Source organism: Pinus tabuliformis, chromosome J (assembly GCF_031772625.1).
Source record: "Pinus tabuliformis cultivar Carrire ecotype Pingquan chromosome J, CPIR1, whole genome shotgun sequence".
NCBI classification, from domain to species: domain Eukaryota; kingdom Viridiplantae; phylum Streptophyta; class Pinopsida; order Pinales; family Pinaceae; genus Pinus; species Pinus tabuliformis.
In genome coordinates, this window is record NC_142295.1 from 1,132,756,642 (window position 1) to 1,132,780,557 (window position 23,916).

Consider the following 23,916-nt stretch of genomic DNA (forward strand, 5'->3'; position numbering starts at 1 on the left):
CCTTCCAAGACTTGTTGTAGATTAGTATATCACCAAAAAATACTAACACAAATTTTCTAAGGAAGGGTTTGAAAATGGAATTCATCAAACCTTGAAATGTAGAAGGTGCATTGGTAAGGCCAAAAGGCATGACCAAAAATTCATAATGACCCTCATGAGTTCTAAATGTTGTTTTTGGAATGTCTTCAGTCTTCATTCTGATTTGATGATATCCTGAATGAAGATCCAACTTGGTAAAGTAAATTGCTCCATGTAATTCATCCAATAATTCATCAATGACATGAATGGGAAATTTATCTTTAATAGTAAGCTTGTTGAGCTCCCTATAATCTAGACACATGCACCATGATCCATCCTTCTTATGTACCAATACCACTGGAGCATAGAAATAAATTTGACTAGGTTGAATTATGCCAAGCTCTAGCATTTCTACAACCATACATTCAATTTCACTCTTTTGGGCATATGAATATCTGTAAGGATTGATATTTGGGGGAACATTTATGGGAATCAAATGAATAGAATGATCATGATCATGAATAGGTGGGAGGCCTTTGGGAGTCTCAAATACCTTGGAATGATTGTCCAAAACGTTTTGGAGATCTGGAGAAATAGATGATTTCGATGTGGGAACCTCTAGTGAACATAATTGTGCAATTATGCCTCATTGTTCTTTCTTTAGAATATTTTTCATGTTGTTAGAGCTGATTATATTTCCCAGTTTCCTTTGCAATACCCCTTAATTCAACTTCCTTTCCTTCCCAAAAAAATTTCAAGAAAATTTCTTGAAAATTAATTCTATCGTACCCAAAGATTGTAGCCATTGGACTCCTAGTACAACATCTGCACCACCCATTGGAATGGAAAGCATTGGACTATTAAAGACATATTCTCCCATGGATAGCTTGATATTATGGCACTTTCCAGAGAAATTTATGGTTCCTCCATTTGCAACCATTACTTGACACTCTGGTGTTGGATATAGAAAGCAATTCAATTCCTTGGCTATCTTACAATGAATAAAATTATGGATACTACCCGAATTGATCAACACTATGACATTTTTCTTCTTGATATGCCCTTCTATCTTGAGAGTTTGAGGAGTGGTGATTCCTATCAATGCATTATAAGATATGGCCAGATTCAGTTCTTCTTTCTCTAGGATTGGTTCCTAGTGTATATCCTCTTCTTTTAACGTTTCTTGTTCCTTTTCTTGCTCCTCTTACCCACCTATGTAAATTAATTTCTTCTCAGCACACTTATGACCTTTAGTGTATTTTCTATCACAATTGTAACAAAGCCCTTTTGTTCCTTTTTCATCCAATTGTTTTGGTGTCAACCTTGTAGGTGGTGAAAGGCTAGGAGAAACAACATTTCCATATTTATAGTTATAAGTTGTAGGCTTCCTTGTTTCCATAATTTTTCTTTCAATTTTTCTTGCCAACCTGCATGCCTTCTCCAATGGATCAGGTTCACAAAGGTGAACCTTGTTAGACCAAACAATGCACAGCGGAAATAAAAATAAACAAACATACACAACACATTAAAAAACAAAAAACCATAACACACAGATTTAACGTGGTTCACCCAACCAATCTGGGCTACGTCCACCAGAACAGAGGCATCGGCAATCTTATTATTCAACAGGAGATTACAACAATTTTTAATTCTTCACACATACTCTCAGCTCACCCTATTTTCTCTACACTCTCTACACACACACAATCCTCTACGGGATTACATTTCTTATAGCTGGAGTATAAAACTGAATCATAAATTCCCTCACAACAAATATAGGATGCATTAACTCCTCCTCAAAAAATACTGGAGCTAATAAAGCAACTAATCCTATTGTTGTCACATACATGAGATTTTTTCCAAAATTAATTAAAATAGAAAATCTCAACAATCTCTACCTTGACAACAATTAGCCTGATACCCTGTTCATTTATTATTTTTATCTTTTCTGCAAGCCAAGAGAAGCTTCTCTAACAAAATTGGTTTCGTGAACATGTCTGCACAGTTTTCCTTCGTATGCACTTTTTCAAGAGAAACACCCCTTTCAGTGATAACCTGTCTTACAAAATGGGACTTGATAGGTATATGCTTTGATTTACTATGATAGGCTGGATTCTTAGCCAAATGAATTTCACTTTGATTATCACAAAATAACTTGATGTTGTCCTGTAACCTACCAAACTCACCAATCAAACCTTTCAACCAAACCGCTTCTTTGCAAGCATGTGAAGCAGCTATGTAGTCTGCTTCAGTAGTGGATAAAGCAACAATATTCTGTAGCTTTGACATCCAACTAATAGCTCCACCTGCAAGAGTAAAGACATACCCTGACGTTGACCTTCTCTTATCCAAATCACTTGCAAAATCAGAATCAACATATCCGCAAACAAATTCACTACTTCTGTTATAAGTGATACAATAATCACTTGTGCCTCTCAAATACTGAAGCACCCATTTCACTGCTGACCAATGTTCTTTTCCTGGATTTTCCATATGCCTACTGACAACCCCAAATGCATGTGAAATATCTAGTCGAGTACAAACCATCGCATACATTAAACAACCTTCTACATTGGCATATGGAATTCGAGACATATATTCCTTTTCTTCATTTGTACAAGGACATAAACTTGAAGAAAGCTTAAAATGGGAAGCTAAAGGGACTGAAACAGGCTTCACATTGTTCATACCAAACCTCAAGAGTATTTTCTCAATATACTTCTGTTTTGATAGCCACAGCGTACCATTGCTCCTGTCTCTGAAAATCTCCATGCCCAAAATTTGTCTTGCTGCTCCTAGATCTTTCATATCAAATGTCCTAGCCATCTGAGCCTTTAACCTGTTGATCTCTATTATGCTTTTGCTTGCTAAAAACATATCGTCAACATACAACACTAAGATAATGAACATGCCATTACTTAATTTCTTAAAGTAAACACAATGATCATATTCACTTCTTATATAATTTTGACTCAACATGAAAGAATCAAACTTCTTGTACCATTGTCGAGGCGACTGCTTCAGACCATACAATGATTTCTTGAGCCCGCAGACAAATTTCTTGTTGCGATCTTGAACAAACCCTTCCGGTTGTTCCATGTAACTCTCCTCATCTAAATCTCCATGTAAAAATGCAGTTTTAACATCTAGTTGTTGTAATTCTAAATGAAGTAAGGCAACTAATGCTAATACAATTCGAATTGAAACAATTTTTACAACTGGTGAAAATATCTCATGAAAATCAATGCCTGCTTTTTGAGAAAAACCTTTCACGACCATCCTTGCTTTGTACTTGTCCTTTGAACCATCAACACCCCTTTTCAATTTGTACACCCATTTACATCCCACAGTTTTTCTGTCTTTAGGAAGTTCTACCAGATCCCATGTGTCACTCTTGTCTAATGCCATCATCTCATCCTTCATAGCTTCTTTCCACTTTTCACTTTTAGAACCTTCTACAGCTTCCTGATAGCACAAAGGTTCATCATCATTAGCGGTTAAAGCAGCTGAAGTAACATTATCATCATACCTTCTAGGAGGACGTTTAATTCTTGTGGACCTCCTTAAAGATGTTTCTGGTACTTCCACAATTTGCTGATTATTATTTGTAGGAACTTTGTTGGGTGCCTATAATACTAGTGATTACCCCATTACTATTGTAGTTATACCCCTTATTTATATTGTTGTGCCCCCATTACCCCCATATTGCTATTAATGTGCCCATAGAATCCCTCTATTGTTATTTTTGTGGCTTTATATTATTATTGTTAGGTCGGCTGGATTATATTGTGACTCCATAGACTCCTATATATAGAAAGGAGGTTTTGTCATTTGAATCATCCAAGAATTGTTCATTTATGTAATGTAAAGGAGGTTGACCCCTCGAAGAGGCTGAATTCTAAGGCGTGGATCTCTCTTTTCTATCTTTTTGTGAGCTGGTTTCATAACATTTGGTATCAGAGCTTTGGATTCTAGGGTTTCGCTGCTCCAAACAGGTCATCGTGGAATTTTCGCTATAACTTTTTTTCTGTGACATTTCAGAAGTCGCAAAAAAAACCCATTTGAGAAGAAATCGTGCTGAACCTTGGGTCCAAATTTCAGAGCTTTTCGCGCGATATTTGCGGAGATATGATCTCAGGAAGGTGGTCTTTTTGTAGACTCCTGAATTACACTCAAAACAGGTGACCTGGGGAAAATCGTCATAACTTTCTTTCTGAGCATCGGATTGAAATTTCGTAAGAAGGTCACTACGGGAGATTGTGCATAACTCTTTCTTGGAGAATCCAATTTGGTTCAGACTAGTGGCATTGGAAAGAGGACACAGAAGGCTACTACAGGTCACAATTTCAGAACTGGATGATTCGAAATTACAGAGATACATCAGATTCAATATCAGGCTTCTACAAAGTAAAAAAAGGTGTGTAGTTTTTATTTTTTATTTTTGCATAAGCTTGGTTTGAAGGAATTCAAAGGGCCTAGTAAAGCATTATTATCGGTAACTGATGCCCCGAGGAAAGAAAATTCAAACACCTAGTAAGGAACCTGAAAGCTCTAGCATGACTCATGAAGAAGAGGAAGAAATGCTACATGATATATCAAAATTACAAGAACAAGTGCAACAAATGTCACGCTCACAAAAGCTAACAGATGCTAAGATAAATGGCGTGGAATCTAAGATAAAGGGCATGGAAGCTAAGATGGATGATTTGAAGATAGATTTGAAGACAGATTTGAAGAAAGACATGTCAAATTTGAAGACAGATTTGAAGACAGACATGGCAGATTTGAAGACAGATTTGACAAATTTTCTACAAGAGATACTTACTAATGGTGAAAAGGTTGTAAAGGAAACTCATGATGTGAACAAAAGAAATGTTAATCATGATTCCATAGATTCTAATGTTGGATCGAAGACCCACCATATTCCAAAAATCGATATGAGGAAGTTTGATGGCAAGGATCCCGCCACATGGATATTACAGATGGAGCAGTTCTTCGATCTCAATAATGTGCAAAACACACAAAAGGTACGTATGGCAACTTTATATTTGGAACCAAATCAGTTTGTATGGTATCAATGGCTTTGCTCTCGTAAACAATTTATCACTTGGGCAATTTTTACGGAAGAATTGATAGCACATTATGAGGATACAAAAAGCAACACTTTTTTTAGCCAATTGATAAGTCTCAAACAAAAGGGTTCAATAATGGAGCACATTGAGGAGTTCCAAAAATTGAACATAAGGGTAAAAGATATTCCAGAGGAGCATAGGATTGATGTGTTCATAGGGTCTTTAAAGGATAATATCCAACATGATGTTCGACTTTGGGAACCTGATTCATTAGAGAAGGCATTCAGGTTAGCAAGAAAAATGGAAAGCAAAATTATGGCAACCAGGAAGCATACCACTCACAACTATAAAGACGGAAGTGTTGTTGCCCCTAGTCTTCCACAACCTATAAGGTTGACACCACAACAATTGGAAGAAAAAAGAGCAAAAGGGCTTTGTTACAGTTGTGATAGCAAATACACTAAAGGTCATAAGTGTGCTGAGAAGAAATTATTCTACATAGATTGTGAAGAGGAAGAAGAAAAGGAGCAAGAAAGGTCAAAAGAAGAAGATATACTCCAGGAACAAAGCCTAGATGAAGAACAAATAAATCCGACCATATCTTGTAATGCATTGGCGGGAATTACCACTCCTCAAACCATCAAGATAGAAGGACAAATCAAGAAGAAAAAGGTAATAGTGTTGATTGATTCAGGAAGCACCCACAATTTTATTCATTGTAGGGTAGCAAAAGAATTGAATTGCTTCCTATATCCAGCACCAGAGTGTCAAGTGATGATTGCAAATGGAGGAACAATAAATTGTTCTGGAAAGTGCCATAATATCAAGCTATCCATGGGAGAATATGTATTGACTAGCCCAATGCTTTCCATTCCAATGGGAGGTGCTGATGTTGTACTAGGAGTCCAATGGCTACAATCCTTGGGTACAATAGCTTTTAATTTTCAAGAACTTTTCATCAAATTTTCTGTGGAAGGAAAGGAAGTTGAATTAAGGGGTATTGCAGGGAAACCAGGAAAGATAATCAGCTCTAATGGTATGACAAAGCTTCTAAAAAAGGAGCAAAGAGGTGTAATTGCACAATTATGTTCGCTAGATGTTTCCACATTGGAATCATCTATTTCTCCAGATCTCCAAAAAGTCCTGGACAATCATTCCAAGGTATTTGAGACTCCCAAAGGTCTCCCACCTATGCGTGATCATGATCATGCTATTCATCTGATTCCAGGAAGTGTTCCTCCAAACATCAGGCCGTACAGATATCCCTATGTCCAAAAAAGTGAAATTGAACGTATGGTTGCAGAAATGCTAGAGGCTGGTATAATTCAACCGAGTCAAAGTTCTTTCTCTGCTCCAGTAGTATTGGTGCACAAGAAGGATGGATCATGGCGCATGTGTCTGGATTATAGGGAGCTCAACAAGCTCACTATTAAAGATAAGTTCCCCATTCCTGTCATTGATGAATTACTGGATGAATTGCATGGATCAATTTACTTCACCAAGTTGGATCTTCGTTCAGGATATCATCAAATCAGAATGAAGATTGAAGACATTCCGAAAACAGCATTTAGAACTCATGAGGGTCATTATGAATTTTTGGTCATGCCTTTTGGCCTTACCAATGCACCTTCAACATTTCAAGGTTTGATGAATTCAATTTTCAAACCATTCCTTAGAAAATTTGTGTTAGTATTTTTTGATGATATACTTATCTACAGCAAGTCTTGGAAGGATCATGTTGAACATGTTGACAGGGTGCTACAACTATTGGAAGAGAAACAATTATATGCCAAAAGATCCAAATGTTTCTTTGGAGTCCAGGAGGTGGAATATTTGGGTCATATTGTATCTCATGAAGGAGTTAAGGTAGACCCTAGCAAAATTAAAGCCATTAAGGAATGGAAAATCCCCACATCCATAAAGCATTTGCGAGGATTTCTTGGGTTGACAGGGTATTATCGCAAGTTTGTTAAGAATTATGGGAGAATAGCAGCACCTCTAACAACATTATTGAAGAAAGATGCATTTTCATGGACTCCGGAAGCAACAAAGGCCTTTGAACATCTTAAAGAGGCAATGTGCCAAGCACCGGTCTTAGCTACACCGGACTTCACAAAAACCTTTATTGTGGAATGTGATGCTTCAGGAAATGGAATTGGTGCTGTTCTAATGCAAGATGAAAGACCCATTGCTTTTGAAAGTCGTCCAATCAAGGGAAAGTTTTTAATAAAAGCTATTTATGAGAAGGAAATGTTGGCAATACTCCATGCACTTAAGAAATGGCGACCCTACCTAATGGGAAGACACTTCAAGGTAAAAACAGATCATGATAGCCTTAAATACTTTTTAGAACAAAGATTATCCTCTGAAGAGCAACAAAAGTGGGTCACAAAGATGTTGGGTTATGACTTTGAAATCATCTACAAAAAAGGGAAGCAAAATGTGGTGGCAGATGCACTCTCAAGAAAGGATGAGGATGTGGAAGCATTGTTGTGCGCTATTTCTATTATCCAACCAGATTGGATAAATGAAGCAAGGGAGGAATGGAAGAATGACGAAGAAGTGTGGGCACTTATTCGAAAGCTACAACAAGATTCCAGTACGTCTGATACATTTAGCTGGAAAAATGATTCGTTATGGTACAAAGATCGCTTATACCTCTGTAAGAATTCCCAGCTAAAACAAAAGATTCTTATGGAATTGCACACTTCTCCCTTAGGAGGGCACTCAGGATTTTTAAAAACTTACCACAGGGTTAAGAAGGAATTTTTTTGGGATGGCCTTAAATCAGATATTCAAAAGTTTGTGGCAGAATGTTTGGTTTGCCAACAAAATAAAGTTGAAACAATTAAGACACCGGGTCTATTACAACCTTTATCCATTCCAAGCCAACGTTGGGAGGAGGTTTCAATGGATTTTATCACAGGTTTACCCAAGTCTGAGGGAAAGAGTGTCATCATGGTGGTAGTTGACAGACTTACCAAGTATGCACACTTTTGTGCATTATCACATCCATTTAAAGCCAGTACAGTTTCTACTGCATTTATGGAAACAATTCAAAAGCTACATGGAAACCAAAAGATTATTGTAAGTGACAGAGATCCCATTTTCACTGGAAATTTTTGGACAGAATTATTTTCTTGTCTTGGTACTCAGTTAGCTCATAGCTCATCTTATCATCCTCAATCTGATGGGCAAACTGAGATAGTAAACAAATGTTTGGAAGGATATCTTCGTTGCTTTGTATCTGATAAACAGACACAATGGGTCAAATGGTTGCCTCTGGCTGAATGGTGGTATAACACTTCCTTTCATACAGCAACAAAAATGACCCCATTTATGGCACTTTATGGGTATCAACCACCATCCATCACATCATATTTAAGAGAAAATTCTAAGGTTCAGGCAGTGGAACATCACATCGAACATCAACAACAAGTCCTCCAACTCTTAAAGGATAACCTCGTGTTGGCACAGAATAGAATGAAACAACAGGCAGATCAACATCGCAGTGAAAGAAGTTTTGATGTAGGTGATTGGGTATTCCTACGGCTACAACCATATAAGAAAATGTCCCTCAAGCAAGCTAAGAAGGATAATAAATTATCACCAAAGTATTATGGTCCGTACAAGGTGTTGCAAAAGATTGGTACTATGGCATACAAATTGGAGCTTCCTGCAGCTTCTCGATTGCACCCAGTTTTCCATGTTTCATGCTTAAAGAAGGTTATAGGCGACAAGCTCCCAGTTCAAACAATATTGCCAGAACTTGACGAGGAAGGAAAAATTATATTGGAACCGGAAGCAGTTATAGAAACAAGAACTCGACAGCTACGAAATCGATCAATTTCAGAGTATCTTATCAAGTGGAAGAACTTATCCGCTGAAGATTCCACATGGGAGGATGAGAATTTTATGCAGAAGTATCCAGAACTACTCAAGCGTTGAGGACAACACTTTTTTGAAGGAGAGGGGCATGTTGGGTTCCTATAATACTAGTGATTACCCCATTACTATTGTAGTTATACCCCTTATTTATATTTTTGTGCCCCCATTACCCCCATATTGTTATTAATGTGCCCATAGAATCCCTCTATTGTTATTTTTGTGGCTTTATATTATTATTGTTAGGTCGACTGGATTATATTGTGACTCCATAGACTCCTATATATAGAAAGGAGGTTTTGTCATTTGAATCATCCAAGAATTGTTCATTTATGTAATGTAAAGGAGGTTGCCCCCTCGAAGAGGCTGAATTCTAAGGCGTGGATCTCTCTTTTCTATCTTTTTGTGAGCTGGTTTCATAACAAACTTCTTCATGATCAGCATCTAAATCATGTTCATGATCTACATCTGAAACTTGTTCATGACCTGCATCTGAAACTTGTTCATGACTTACATCTGAACCATGTTCATCTTGATCATCATCAATATTTGGACTGGTTTCAAACTGAATGTGTTGAAGCTTAGATACATTATCCTGTTTCAATTTATCATCTACATCTGAATTTTCAAGTGAGGATTCATTAAATTTAACATCTATGTTAATGATGATCTTGTGAGTAGTAGGATCCCACAATCTGTATCCCTTAGTCCCATCACCATATCCAACAAAGATATATCTTTTTGACTTAGGATCTAATTTAGAACGCTGATGTTTTGGAACTAGAGCATATGCATCACAACCAAAAAATTTCAGTTTAGAATAATCACAAGGATGACCTTTCCATACCTCTTGAGGAATTTTGCATCCTATTGCAGTTGATGGTGATCGATTTATCAAATAGCAAGTTGTAGCAACCGCTTTTGTCCACAATTCCTTCTGCAAATTGGCGTTACTCAGCATACTTCTTGCTCTCTCTAAAAGAGTCATGTTCATGCGTTCAACAACTCCATTTTGTTGAGGAGTATATACAGTGGTTTTATGTCTTTCGATCCCAGCTTCCTTGCAATAATTATCAAATTCCTTTGAAGTAAACTCACCACCATTGTCAGTTCTTAAACATTTAATAGTTCTTCCAGTGATGTTTTCAACTAATGCTCTAAACTGTTTGAAAACTGTAAACACATCAGACTTCTTCTTTAACATGTAGACCCACACTTTTCTAGAGAAATCATCAATAAAAGATACAAAATATGACAAACCTCCATATGAGGTTATAGGAGATGGACCCCAAACATCAGAATGGATATAATCAAGGATTCCCTTACTAGTATGTTTTCCAGTTTGAAACTTTTGCTTGCTTTGTTTCCCAAATAGACAATGTTTGCAGAAATCTAACTTAACAGACTTTAAATTAGGAATTAACTTACCATCAGATAAAATCTTTAAACCTCTTTCGCTCATATGGCCCAACCTTTGATGCCATAAACGAATAGAATTACTGTCGTTTTCAGACACTATAGAAACATAATCTGATTCTGTTCTTCCTTCTAACTGAAAAACATTTCCAACCTTCTTTGCTTTCATTACTAGTAAAATTCCTTTATAAACTTTCATTACTCCACCTTGAATAAAGGATTTATATCCATTAGTGTCTAGTACTCCTAATGAAATGAGGTTTTTCCTTAGTTCAGGTACATGTCTTACATCAGTTAAAATTTTATTTGTCCCATCAAACATTTTAAGCTGAATGCTTCCAATTCCCACAATGTTACATGTGACATCATTTCCCATGTAAACTACTCCATCATTGATTGGTTTGTAAGTTTTAAACCATTCCCTATGAATACACATGTGATTTGATGCACCAGAATCTAACAGCCAATGTTGATCATGACTAGACAAATCAACTGATAACACTTCATCATTCATACCTGTCTTGGATGCTGAACCTGTATTTGTCGTGTTTGCTTCTTTCTTCTCTGTTGAAGAGTCTTCTTTGGATGCTTGCTGTCTCTTCCAACAGTCCTTCTTCAAATGTCTCGATTTTCCACAAAACCAGCACTTTACCTTACTCTTCTTCCCTTTCGATTTTGAACGCGAGTCGCTGTGCTTACTGGAGCGTCTTTCTCTAGAACGACCTCTAGCCATCATTGCTTCTGATGTAGAGGTTTCTGAATTTGACCTCTTCCTTGTCTCTTCGGACAACAAAGCTCCAACCACATCATCAAATTCAAGGGTTTCTGATGTACTAAGACTTATAGAAGTAACAAAATGATCCCATGACATGGGCAACGAGCATAATAAAGTTATAGCTTTATCTTCTGATTCAAATTTTACTTCTATACTTTCTAATTGCACCATAAGAGTATTAAAGACATTCAAATGATCAATAATAGCTGTACCTTCCTTCATGCGCAGACTGTACAATTTTCGCTTCAGAAGAATCCTATTGGTCAAGGATTTTGTCATGTATAGCTTTTCAAGCTTTGTCCACAAACCAGCATCAGTTTTCTCTGACAAGATGTTAAACAAAACATCATCTGCCAAACACAATCGAATACCGCTCAGAGCTCTTCCATCCAATTCATTCCATTCATCATCTGTCATGGTGTAAGGCTGTTTGGTTTTTCCCAACAGCGCCTTCGCCATGCCTTTTTGCACAAGTAGATCATGCATCTTCACTTTCCAGATTTCGAAGTTATTTTTGCCATTGAACTTCTCGATCTCAAAACGAGCACTTTGAGTTTTTTCCATGTTGTAACAAACTGAATCTCCAATTCCAAATTAATAAATAAAGTTAATATCTAACAAAAAATGCCTTTGCTTTCTACTGTGATGCCTTTACCTTATCATACAATCCCTCTACTATACAAACTGCAGATTACAAATAAAACAAATAACAAAATTGTAGTTTTACCAAAGCGATCCTGGCTTGGCGCATTGGCGCTTCTTTGACAGCAGACGATCCGCGCCGGAACAAAAACGGTGTAAGTGACAAAATATTGGCGCGCTTAAACCCATCGATTCCGCGCCAATCAGGATACTGGCGCTCTGGCGCGAGTATTAAACTCGGATCCACGCCACTGGCGCATCTGTTCCAAAATAAAACACGCCAACCCGATCTTTGTCAGAAATTGGCGCGACTGTCTCTGCCGAAACCGTGCCAATCGCCAAAACTCCACCTTCAGTAGCTCTGTCACACGCACCAGCTCCACAACCAGAGACCTGTAGGTTATGGGCCCTCCACGCTTCCGCTGCGCTGCTCTGATACCACTTGTTAGACCAAACAATGCGCAGCAGAAATAAAAATAAACAAACATACACAACACATTAAAAAACACAAAACCATAACACATAGATTTAACGTGGTTCACCCAACCAATCTGGGCTACGTCCACCAGAACAGAGGCATCGGCAATCTTATTATTCAACAGGAGATTACAACAATTTTTAATTCTTCACACATACTCTCAGCTCACCCTATTTTCTCTACACTCTCTACACACACACAAAATCCTCTACGGGATTACATTTCTTATAGCTGGAGTATAAAACTGAATCATAAATTCCCTCACAACAAATATAGGATGCATTAACTCCTCCTCAAAAAATACTGGAGCTAATATAGCAACTAATCCTATTGTTGTCACATACATGAGATTTTTTCCAAAATTAATTAAAACAGAAAATCTCAATAAACCTCATGTTGGATGTTATCATTTAAAGTCCCTATAAAGACTTCAATCCTATGCTTCTCTCGAATATAATTTACCCTTATATTCAATTTTTGGAAGTCATCAATGTGCTTTGCCATTTAACCCTTTTGTTTGAGATTTATTAATTGGCTAAAGAAGGTGTTTCTCTTTGTATCCTTATAATGTGCTATCATTTACTCCATGAAAATTGACTAGGTGACAAGTTTTTTTATGAGAAAAAGTCCCTCTATACCATACAAACTGATTCGGTTTTAAATATAAAGATGTGATACGTACCTTTTGTGCGTTTTGCATATTATGTAGATCAAATTGTTTCTCCATCTGTAGTATCCATGTTATGGGATCCTTGTCATCAAACTTTCTCATATCTATCTTTGGAATATGCTGGGTCTTCAATCCAACATTAGATTCTATGTAATCATGATTAACATTACTTTTGTTCTCATCATGAGTTTCCTCTACTACCTTTTCGCCATTAGGAGGCCTTTATTGTAGCATGTTTGTCCCACCTTCCTTCAACACTTCCATGTCTTTCTTCAAATATTCCATGCCTTTCTTCCAATATGCTTCCATACCATCGGCATCAATTTCCATGGCATAGATAAAACTATTTATCTTAGCTTCGATCGCATTCTTCAAATCATCCATCCAATTTTGATTACTAGGTGTTTATATTTTCTTGATTTGAGTCATTATTTTTCTTGATTTTAGGATCTTGATCTTGAATCTGTTATATCTCTGAAAGTTCGGATCTCCAAGGTCTGGAATTGCGACCTGTGGTAGCCCTCTGTGTCCTCCTTCCAATGCCACAAGTCTGATCGAAATTGGATTCTCCAAGAAAGAGTTATGCCCAATCTCCCAAGATGACCTAATTATATACTTTTTCATACTTGAAAACAATACACAGAGAAGTACAATTCGTCCTCTTTCTGTAACTTCTTATGAAATTTCAATCTAATGCTCAGAGAAAAATTATGACGATTTTCTCAAGGTCACCTGTTTGGGATGTAATTCGGGAGCCTACACAAAACCTACATGTCTTAGACCATATCTCCAAAAATATAGCGAAACAAGATCTAAAATTTGGGCCCGAGCTTCACCAAGATGTCATATCAAATGGGTTTTAATTTCAAATTTTGAACCTTCGCATACACAAAATTATAGCAAAAATGTCATGATGACCTGTTTGAGATGGAATTCTGGAGCTTCTAAAACCCTAACTTCCTCAGATAATATATCCAAAAATGTAGTGAGACAAGATCTGAAATTCGTACCTAAGGTTTAAAATGATTTCAACTCAAATGGGTTATTGTTTTAGTGTCTGAAACTTTGTAGCAAAAAAGTTATAGTGTAATGCCACGATGACCTATTTGGAGCAGCGAAACCCTAGAACCCAAAGCTTTGATACCAAATGTTATGTAACTAGCTCACAAAATAGACAAAAAGATAGATCAACAACTTCAAAATTAGCCTCTTCGAGCGAGAAACCTTCTTTATTACACAAATGAATAATTCTTGGATGATACAAATGACAAGACATCCTTTCTATATATAGGAGTCTAAGGGGTCCAAATACAATCAAAGCCTACATACCAATAATATTGTAGGGGCACAACAATAACAATAGTGGGCTTCTATGGGCATAATAATAACAACATGGGGACAATATGGGCACAATAATACAATAAGGGGTTACACTAGTAGTATAGGGACCTAACATGACACTAGTGAAGCAATGCTCAAGACTTGGGGAATGTGTCTAATGCATGTATGTATGATGGATAGAACACGGTAGTGTAGGAGAGTGCATTAGAAATACCCTTCAAGAATGTATGAATGAATCCCTTTGACTATATGCGACACTTTCTTAACCACAAGAAAACACTTGTGAAAGTAAGAGAAAAGTGAAAATGACACTTGAAAATGCTTAAATAAAGTGAAAAAAACATAAGCAAAAACGACAGTTACAAACGTGAAAGTGACACTTGCGAAAACAAAATTGATAGTTGAGAAAACTCATTGAAATAGAAGTACAATTGCAATCTAATTGAGGAATACTACCAATGGAGAGTGTGCACTAATGACGTGTGTTTCATAGTACATTTTTCTTGTGGATTTCGCATTCAATGTCACCAGTGATTGCGTAAGCCTTACCTTCAAGAGTTGTGCAATTCTTATCTAAGCTTGCATAGAAAGACGTGTGTTTGTAAATTCATCGAAGACAAAGCATGTGTGAGAAAGTGTCTTTGACACTTAGAATAAGACTTGACATTTTTCAAAACATTAGACAAACATGAAGTGACCATGGAACAAAAGATCGCAAGATCCTCAATATGCTCCAAAATTCAAGTGTAGGAAAAATTTTGGAGGGTGTTTGTCACAGTGAAAACATTTAGCAACACACTAGTAGAGCTCCAGGTTCCGTTTTTAGGTTTCAGATTTAAGTGCAAGGTCTTAGTCGTTGGGGAAGTATTGATTCACCATGTAGATTACCCTAGATTTTCCACTTGTCATGGTTAAATATATAGTCTCTTCCTTTCCTCTCTCAGCTTCAAACACATCAACATAAGACTAGTCTAACCTCAACCATTTCGATAGGGGAGAAGGATAATAAGTGTACCAAGATTCTGATAAGCACATTCCTCGATGTTGCTCCACTACCAATGAGATTGTTCAGTACCCCGACAAAGTTGTTTGTGTCACCTCTCTACGTAGGAAGCCTTTCTCTTCTTCACCTCTTTATTTAGTTACTAATAGAATGTGCAAAGGAACTTATTTATTTTGATGGTGGAAGAGGGATCTTGACTTATTTGATTGCAATATAGGTTGGTTCCTTGTTTAAGGGATTTGAATAATAACTAAAGTTAATATTCTCATTTAAATTTTCTCTCCTTTCCCTTCTTTACTCGATTGAGTTGATAGGTCAAAACATCATTCAATATAAGGTCGGGTTAGGAATGAAGATCCTAATAAAGATACGGGCTTCATACTTTGACCAAAAGATTTATGTCTGGAACAAATCGTATTTTCCATTCAGACATCATAGACTTTAAAGATATATAAACCCAAAACAAAGAAGAGGATGATAGATTAGCCAAGCATTGTTCGTCATCACAATTTCCCTTTTCAAGTTTCACCACATTGTCTTTTGAGACAAAAGGAACACTTTCACGCAGAGTCTTATTAAACAAACATGAAAGAAAATACATGACAAAGAACTAGTAAGCAACATGCAAGACAAAAATAAGAAAATAAAACAAATGTAAAGACTACATGGAGAGCAAGCATAGGATGAGTATGCAAGGGAAAAAATCATTAGAGAAATTTTGAGGTTTAAAATGGGCCTCCTAAGGAATATTATAAAATAATAGTGGAAATAATAAAATAAATTAGATTACCTCATCAAGTTTTTGAGGGAAAAAAGAAAAATATACTTTTTCAACTCATATGTTCAACTTATCCCCTGACAATTTTACTCAAATTTCGAACAGGATCACTCAGTGGATGCACAATTTAATTTTTCATCCAAGGAATACCCATGTTGCATGCTTTCGATGGACCCTACTACATGAAAAATATGAAATCATGAAAAACGTGTTTGCAATCATTTTTTTCATATTTTTCATGTAGTAGGGTCCATTAAAAGTATGCAACATGGATACTCCTTCAATGAAAAATTAAATTTTGCATCCAACGCATGCTCCCACACTAAATTTGAGTAAAATTGTAGGGAGATAAGTTTTAAATACAAGTTGAAAAAAGTAGTGTTTTATTTTTTTATTTTCATTTTCTTTTTACTTTTCTACTCAAAAAATGGTGAATCATCCCCCATGGTTGACATCATCATATTTAATCCTACTTTTTCTTATAAAATTGATTTTTGTTGTACATTTTTGTTTTCAGGCCAAAATTTCTCTAATGGATGCAATTAGATCTACTCCTAAACTAACCAGCTACAAGGTCAGGGCTAAGTGTAATTAAATTTCGAATGTAGCCATTGTAACTACTCCTGAGGTGTATACACAAAGATACAAGCAATTAAAATCGATATAAAACATCATGCAAAGGAAAAGATAAGAACTTGAATGGCTAGCACAAAAAATAGAAGGTCTTTGTTAAATGTAGAAAGATGTGCCAAAACCATCAACCTTAACTGACCTTCCACCTTACCTTTTCGATGAGAAGAATAATAAAATAAACCTCGAAAGCTTCTTGTGAATGCATCTACACTTGTATTGTCTTCCTTATCAAACATAAAAATAAAAATAAAAAAAATCGTTGCTTGTTATTAGCAAAAGGGCTTGCTAAGTACGAGGCTTACAACTAATCATAAATTGGATCATAAAATTCAAAACCATCCTCTTGAAAACCTTGAAATCCTTGAGAAAAATAAATTTTCAATTAACGACATGGAATTGGAACAAGAATCTTATAAGGGAAGTTGAATCTAATCATGTCTAAAAGGCTTGTCAAGATAGTGAGGACCTGAAATAACCATCAGTGAAGGTTGAAGTGCCTCAACTGCTTGACAAGTCTCTGAATAGTAAGATGATGAACCAAAAATATCGATCGATGCAAAACAACTACCATTTGATATACTGGTGGGAAAATGGTTAGTTGAATAATAGTTACTAGCACCAACATCATGATCAGATAGATCATTTAAAGCATAAGATTCTCGGCTAATAGACAACAAAGATAGATTAGTTTGAAAAACTTTACAAATGATTTGAAAAATAGAATCATCTTCCTTATATGTTGAATGTGACAATCCATTTCCTTGTAACTTGTTACAAATTGAATCTGTTATGAAACCAGCTCACAAAAAGATAGAAAAGATAGATAAAAGCCTTAGAAATAAGCCTCTTCGAGGGGGAAACCTCCTTTACATTACACAAATGAACAATTCTTGGATGATACAAATGACAAGACCTCCTTTCTATATATAGGAGCCTAAGGGGTCATAATATAATTAGAGCTGACATAACAATAATAATGTAAGGGCACAATAATACTAATAGTGGGCTTCTATGGGGCACAATAATAAAAATATGGGGACTACATGGGCACAACATTATAATAAGGGGGTTGTACTAATAACAATAAGGGGTTACACTAGTAGTATAGGGACCTAACATGCCCCTCTCCTTAAAAAATTGTTGTCCTCAATGCTTGAGTAGTTCTTGATGTTTCTGTATAAAATTATTGTCCTCCCATGTGGAATCTTCAGTGGGTAAGTTCTTCCACTTGAGGAGATACTCAGAAATTGATCGATTTCATAGCTGTCGGTTTCTTGTTTCTGTGACTGCTCCAGGTTCCAATATGATTTTTCTTTCCTCGTCAAGTTCTTGCAATATTGTTTGAACTGGGATATTCTCCAACTTTTGAATGAGTGGCCACACTTCTTCGTCCTTCTTCCATTCATCCCTTGCTTCATTTACCTTTAGTGAGAGTGAAATTTGTTGTACTTGGTCTTGTAATTTTGATATATCATGTTGCATTTCTTCCTCTGCTTCACAAGTCATGCTAGAGCTTTCAAGTTACTTACTAGTTGTTTCCATTTTCTTCCTTTGGTGAATTAATTAATGCTAATAATTCTTCAATATTCTCTTTGCATTCCTTCAAACTAATTTTTCAAACCAATATTATGCAAAATTTAAAAAAAACTACACACCTTTTTTCACTTTGTAAGAGCTCGATATTGAATCTTTTGTATCTATGTAACTGTGGAACTCGAATATCTAAAATCACGTCCTGCAGTAGCCCTTTGAGTCCTCTTTCTAACCCCACAAGTCTGATCAAGATTGGATTCTTCAAGGAAGAGTTATGCCAAATCTCCCACGGTGACCTGATTATAGACTAGTTCAGTAGAGCGAACTTGTACGACGTACCAGGTGTCATTGTTTCAACCTTAGTACCTGAAACTAATACATAGAAAACTACAGGCCCTTTTCTAAAAGTTCTTGCAAAATTTCAATATCATGCTCCAAAAAAAAGTTATGACGATTTCCCCAAGTCACCTATTTGGAATGTAATTCGGGAGTCTGTAAAAACCCTAACTTCTTCAGATTATATCTCCACAAATATAGCGAGACAAGCACTGAAATTCGGACCCGAAGTTCAAAATGATTTCGGCTAAAATGGGTTTTATTTGTAGCTTCTGAAACATCGCAGAAAATAAGTTATAGTGAAGCATCCATGATGACCTGTTTGGAACAGCGAAACCCTAGAATCCAAACCTTTGATACCAAATGTTATGAAACCAGCTCACAAAGAGATAGAAAAGATAGATAAATGCCTTATAAATAAGCCTCTTCGAAGGGGAAACCTCCTTTACATTACACAAATGAACAATTCTTGGATGATACAAATGAAAAGACCTCCTTTTTATATATAGGAGTCTAAGGGGTCATAATATAATCAGAGCTGACATAACAACAATAATGTAAGGGCACAATAATACCAATAGTGGGCTTCTATGGGGCACAATAATAACAATATGGGGACTACAAGGGCACAACAATATAGTAAGGGGGTTGTACTAATAGCAATAAGGGGTTACACTAGTAGTATAGGGACCTAATAGAATCAACACCACAACCATTGAAAGAATTGAAAATGAATGCTAGTATAACAAACACATGAAATAGGTAAAGATACGATGGATGAAAAAGAGGGAATTTATTCACCAAATAAGTCAAGCATTCACTAAAAATCAAGAGGATATTTGGTGCCATGAAGAAAATGATTAGCATTATAACATTCACAAGAAAAATTAGGAGTTGGTTATTTTCAAAAGAATCTGATAGGTATGCATCTTTTGGCCAATGATAATCTTTGAAATGATCATCTTCACTGCTTTATGTATCCATGAAAGGCGTGCGCTCCAAGCTTGAGTTTAATATAAGATATTTTCGTGGAGATGAAACTTTTGATATAGAATCATCAATCTGATTAGAAATTGAATCTTGAACTTCGAAAGAGCTATATCCAAAATATTGAAGATATTCCAAGACAAAATTTGCATTTAGTGAAACCAGACAAAGAAAATAATTTTACAAGAAAATCCAGATCTGGCTTAGTTCAGGAATCCCATCAGGATTGCGAGAACCTGACATAACCATCAATGGAATTTGAAGTGCCTCGACTTCCTGGCAAGTCTCCAAACTTTCAAGTATTATAGAATTGAATTTTTAAGATTGAATCAAATCGTGCATGGTGTGTGGATAGTTTCTACCAGTAATTTTAATGAGATTACTATTATCTAGATGGAAACCATCTATATTATTGATTTGACCATATTATGCATCTTCAAAAAACAGATTACCCAAGTCACACGATTCTTATAATTGAACATCTATAGATTGTACAAATCTCATGAGTAACCTAAACATAATCATTTTCTTCATGCAAGATTGGAAATGATAAGGGATGGAATGGATACTTGATGAGTTTCTTACCTTCTTCTTCATCATGGATAACCTCACTACCCTGTATCAATTGAGAAGTCAACTCATCGGATGATGAACTTGAAAAAATTGGAGTACCTTCTTCACAAGTTAATGCATTGCTAACAATAGGGAATAAGGGATAGTGAGTTGAAGAGGAAGTTTCCATAAAAACATATTCTTTGACTGAATCAGATTATAGATCTAAATATTTCAAATAAAAATCTTCGTGACAAACTAAAATATCAGTTAATGCACTTGGGAATTCATCACCATGTACATTAACAAAATCATCATCATCAGAATGATGGTTTCCCAATAATTTACTTGATTGATTAGGAAAATTGAGTTCATTTGACTGATTACTAAGATTAGTAGATTCAATATCAGCCAAGAATGAAGAAACACCATCTTCACATAGAGGACTTTGAAAAAGAAAATAAATATCTAATGAATCCTCACCTTTTTTCTCCTCTACCTGTGAAATGTGACTACCTTGCACCTGGTCACTACTTGGATTTGGAAAATACTGATCAAGTGGATCCAGGGGCAAGGGATCATGAGAAAGAGATGATAGAGGATGATAAGTATCCAAATCAGATTTAGGACTGAAGTTATGAGTGTTAATATCTTCCTGAAAAGTGGAGGGATTAGTCTTCACCTTAGGCTCCATAAACCATTCCAAAGTTTCCTCCATCAGATCTAATTCATTGAAAGTGGATGAAGATTGAAGAGACAAATCAACAATTATATTTTCAGATTTCCCAACTTCGACATCATCACAAAGAGGCACTCATATCAGGATTGAAAAAGGAGAAGGACAGGGGACAAAAGGAATAGTAGGTTCCTCCTCTAAAATTATAGGTGTCTCATGATTTACAAAAGTTGGGGGAGAAGAGATATCAAGGGGTTTGGACTCACCATGTAAAGAGATTTGAACCAAATGCTCAAACTTTTGTTTAAATAAATCCCAATTTGTATCTTCTTTGGGAAACTCATAACATAGGTGAAGGAATATATTAGCAAAATCCTCAATTGATTTACTGGTGTTCATTCTTAGTTGATTAATCCTTCTAAGAACATATTGGTAAGCACACCTATTGAAGGCTTGATAAAGCTCCTTGAGGAATTGATCAAATGAATGAATGGAAGTAGATGGTAGGGTATGGCACCATTGATTAACTTGACCTTCAAGGGTGAGGAAGAAAAGCACAAAAGAAATATCTTCACAATCGATTTCATAAGATTCACAAAACTTGAAAAAATAAAAGATATGCTTAGCTATGGATGAATCATCCTCACCATCAAACTTCAATTAAGACAAGTGATACAGAGGTTCATCAAGGATTAAAAGTTTAAAAATGGATCTATTAGAAAAACACTCAGAATTATGATTTGGGGATGAGCCATATAAGATAATAGATTCAAATACGTAAACCAAGAAGGCATCCCCAATGTGAAGTCCCAATTAGACCTCACACCATTTGGAGTAGGTGCCCCATGCAGAGTATCAACTAAACCACCATAACTCTAAGGTTTTCCTTAGCTCCAATAAATTGTATAAGAGAGTATGCACATAACCTTTGAAATCAACAAGTAAGTTGACACTGTGAAACACTAATTTCATTGTGTAAAAGGATAATTTCACCAGAGGGAAGTAAATAATTTCCTTTGAACTTCACTAGGGTAGATGTTAAGGTTGGAGAATTGAGTTTTCTAGTGTTAGAGGCTACCATTTCAATTGCTACATAAATCCCTCTACAAGGAGAATAGTGGTTCAAGGGCATGCCTTTAGACATAGTCATCTATAAGGATTTCTTAAAACCAAAGTAAAAAAAAAAGAAAGAATATGGAGCTATTGTGCCAAGGGAATATCTGCTTGAACCCAACAACAAACTTCTTTAGGTCATCCAGATATATTTCACTTGTGAAGGAAGATTTGGGAGATTTTATTAATATCATTTCAGGTTGTTGATGCATTTCATAGGAAAATCCCTTTGAGTCTTCCTTTCTACTTGTTCAGAAGCCTTGGTAAGATGGCAAATAAGGTTCAAGGTAAGCAAAGTCAAGTAGAGCCTAGTCTCTTTCATTTCTTTTTGACTAAATTGTTAGTGGCAGAGGAGTTGAAAAATAAAAATCATTCATGGCAAGCATTCTTGGATTCATCCAAGTTGACAGCTGAGTTTCCAACTAGCCCTTGGAGTAAAAAGGATACACCTTCATCTGTGGCAAAGGATGTTCAATCAACAGTAGAGAGCTCAGTAAAAATGCCACCAACTTTAGTTGATCCATCAAACAAGAAAAAGGGTAAAAAAATCATTTTTCTCCTGAGGTGGTGGAGGCTCCTAAGAAACCACTCACAAGAGTTGTTGTGAAGAGATTTCCCATGGAGAAAACACTTGAACAACCAACTGAAGTTCTAGATACCATACCAGAGGATGTTGTTTTAGATGACAAGGATAAGGAAATTATAAAACTGCAAGAATAGTTGAAAAGGGCCCATTTAGTCATTGCTCGGCTACAACATGATAACAAGGATTTGAAGAAGAAAATTTTGGAGAATACACCTAAGGATGATGAAGTAGAACTAGTGATGAATACAATTCCATCTTCCACTAAGTGTAAAGGAAAAGAAAATACAACAACATAGAACATTCAAAAGCTAGAGACCTCGTCAGCGATAATTCTTGTAACTAGGTCCTTAGCCAGAAAGTTGTAGTTACAAAAAGAAGAGTTAGTGCAAGAAGAGAAGAAGGTTGAATTGGATGAAGGGAAACATACTTTCCATAGGTTGAGGAAGCAGTTGAAGAAATATCAAAATGAAATTACTAGGCTTAGGGAACAAGATGAAAGGGCCAAATAGAAGATACATGACCACTTGAACATCTGTGAGCCAACATTGTTTGAGGCCAAGTATATGCTGAAGAGAAATTTTCCCTTACATAGAAAGCTCAAGAATATTTGCAAGAAAAATCTCACTTTTAAGAAGGAACTGAGGGCTACAAAGCAACAATTGCAGGTTCCATTATAGGAAAACCATAAAGAAGAAAGAGGAAATCTGGACTTGTTGGCTGAGGAAGCAAAGGTTTAAGTTTGAACAGGTACTCAAGATCAATTTTGTTTTTCCCTTTTTGTTTGAAGTTCATCATCCTACATCAATCATATCCTCGACGTTTTTGGAAGTTTTGGGTAAAGGAAGAAAGTGACACAGTAATGCAGCACATTCGTTGCACTACTGTCAAAGCATTAAGTTTCAGTAGAAGATCGAGGTTTTTTGTGCTTTTTCTTATAAACAGCGGCTCAAGGAGGCTGTTAATACTGTTAGCATCATCGGCAAGCTATTTTCTTCGATCAAAGACCCCGATACCTAGTAAAACCTATGCAAGTGAAAATTCGTTGTGCTCAGGTGTTGCACTTTTGTTGTAGTTGATTCTTTTTTAAGGATGGAGGGTTTGCAGTGTGAAAAGAGGTTATTCAAATGGTGTATGATGATTTAGGAGTTGATTTTTACTTGTTGGGGACATCAAGAATTATAGAGAATGATCGAAAGCTTGCAAACCATCAACTCATTGTGCTTTTTGTTGTGTTTCTGTTGAAGAAGGGAGTAACACAGTGAATGAACTGTGCTTCCACAGAGTCAACACTTTGATCATGAAATTCGTATCTAAAATTTATGTAATTTAATTTTATGGTCATGGTAAATGCCTTGAGGTGTTTTGGAGGTTAGAAAATCATTTTTATGCATGTATTCAATGTAATTTGTTTAAGAATTTCTT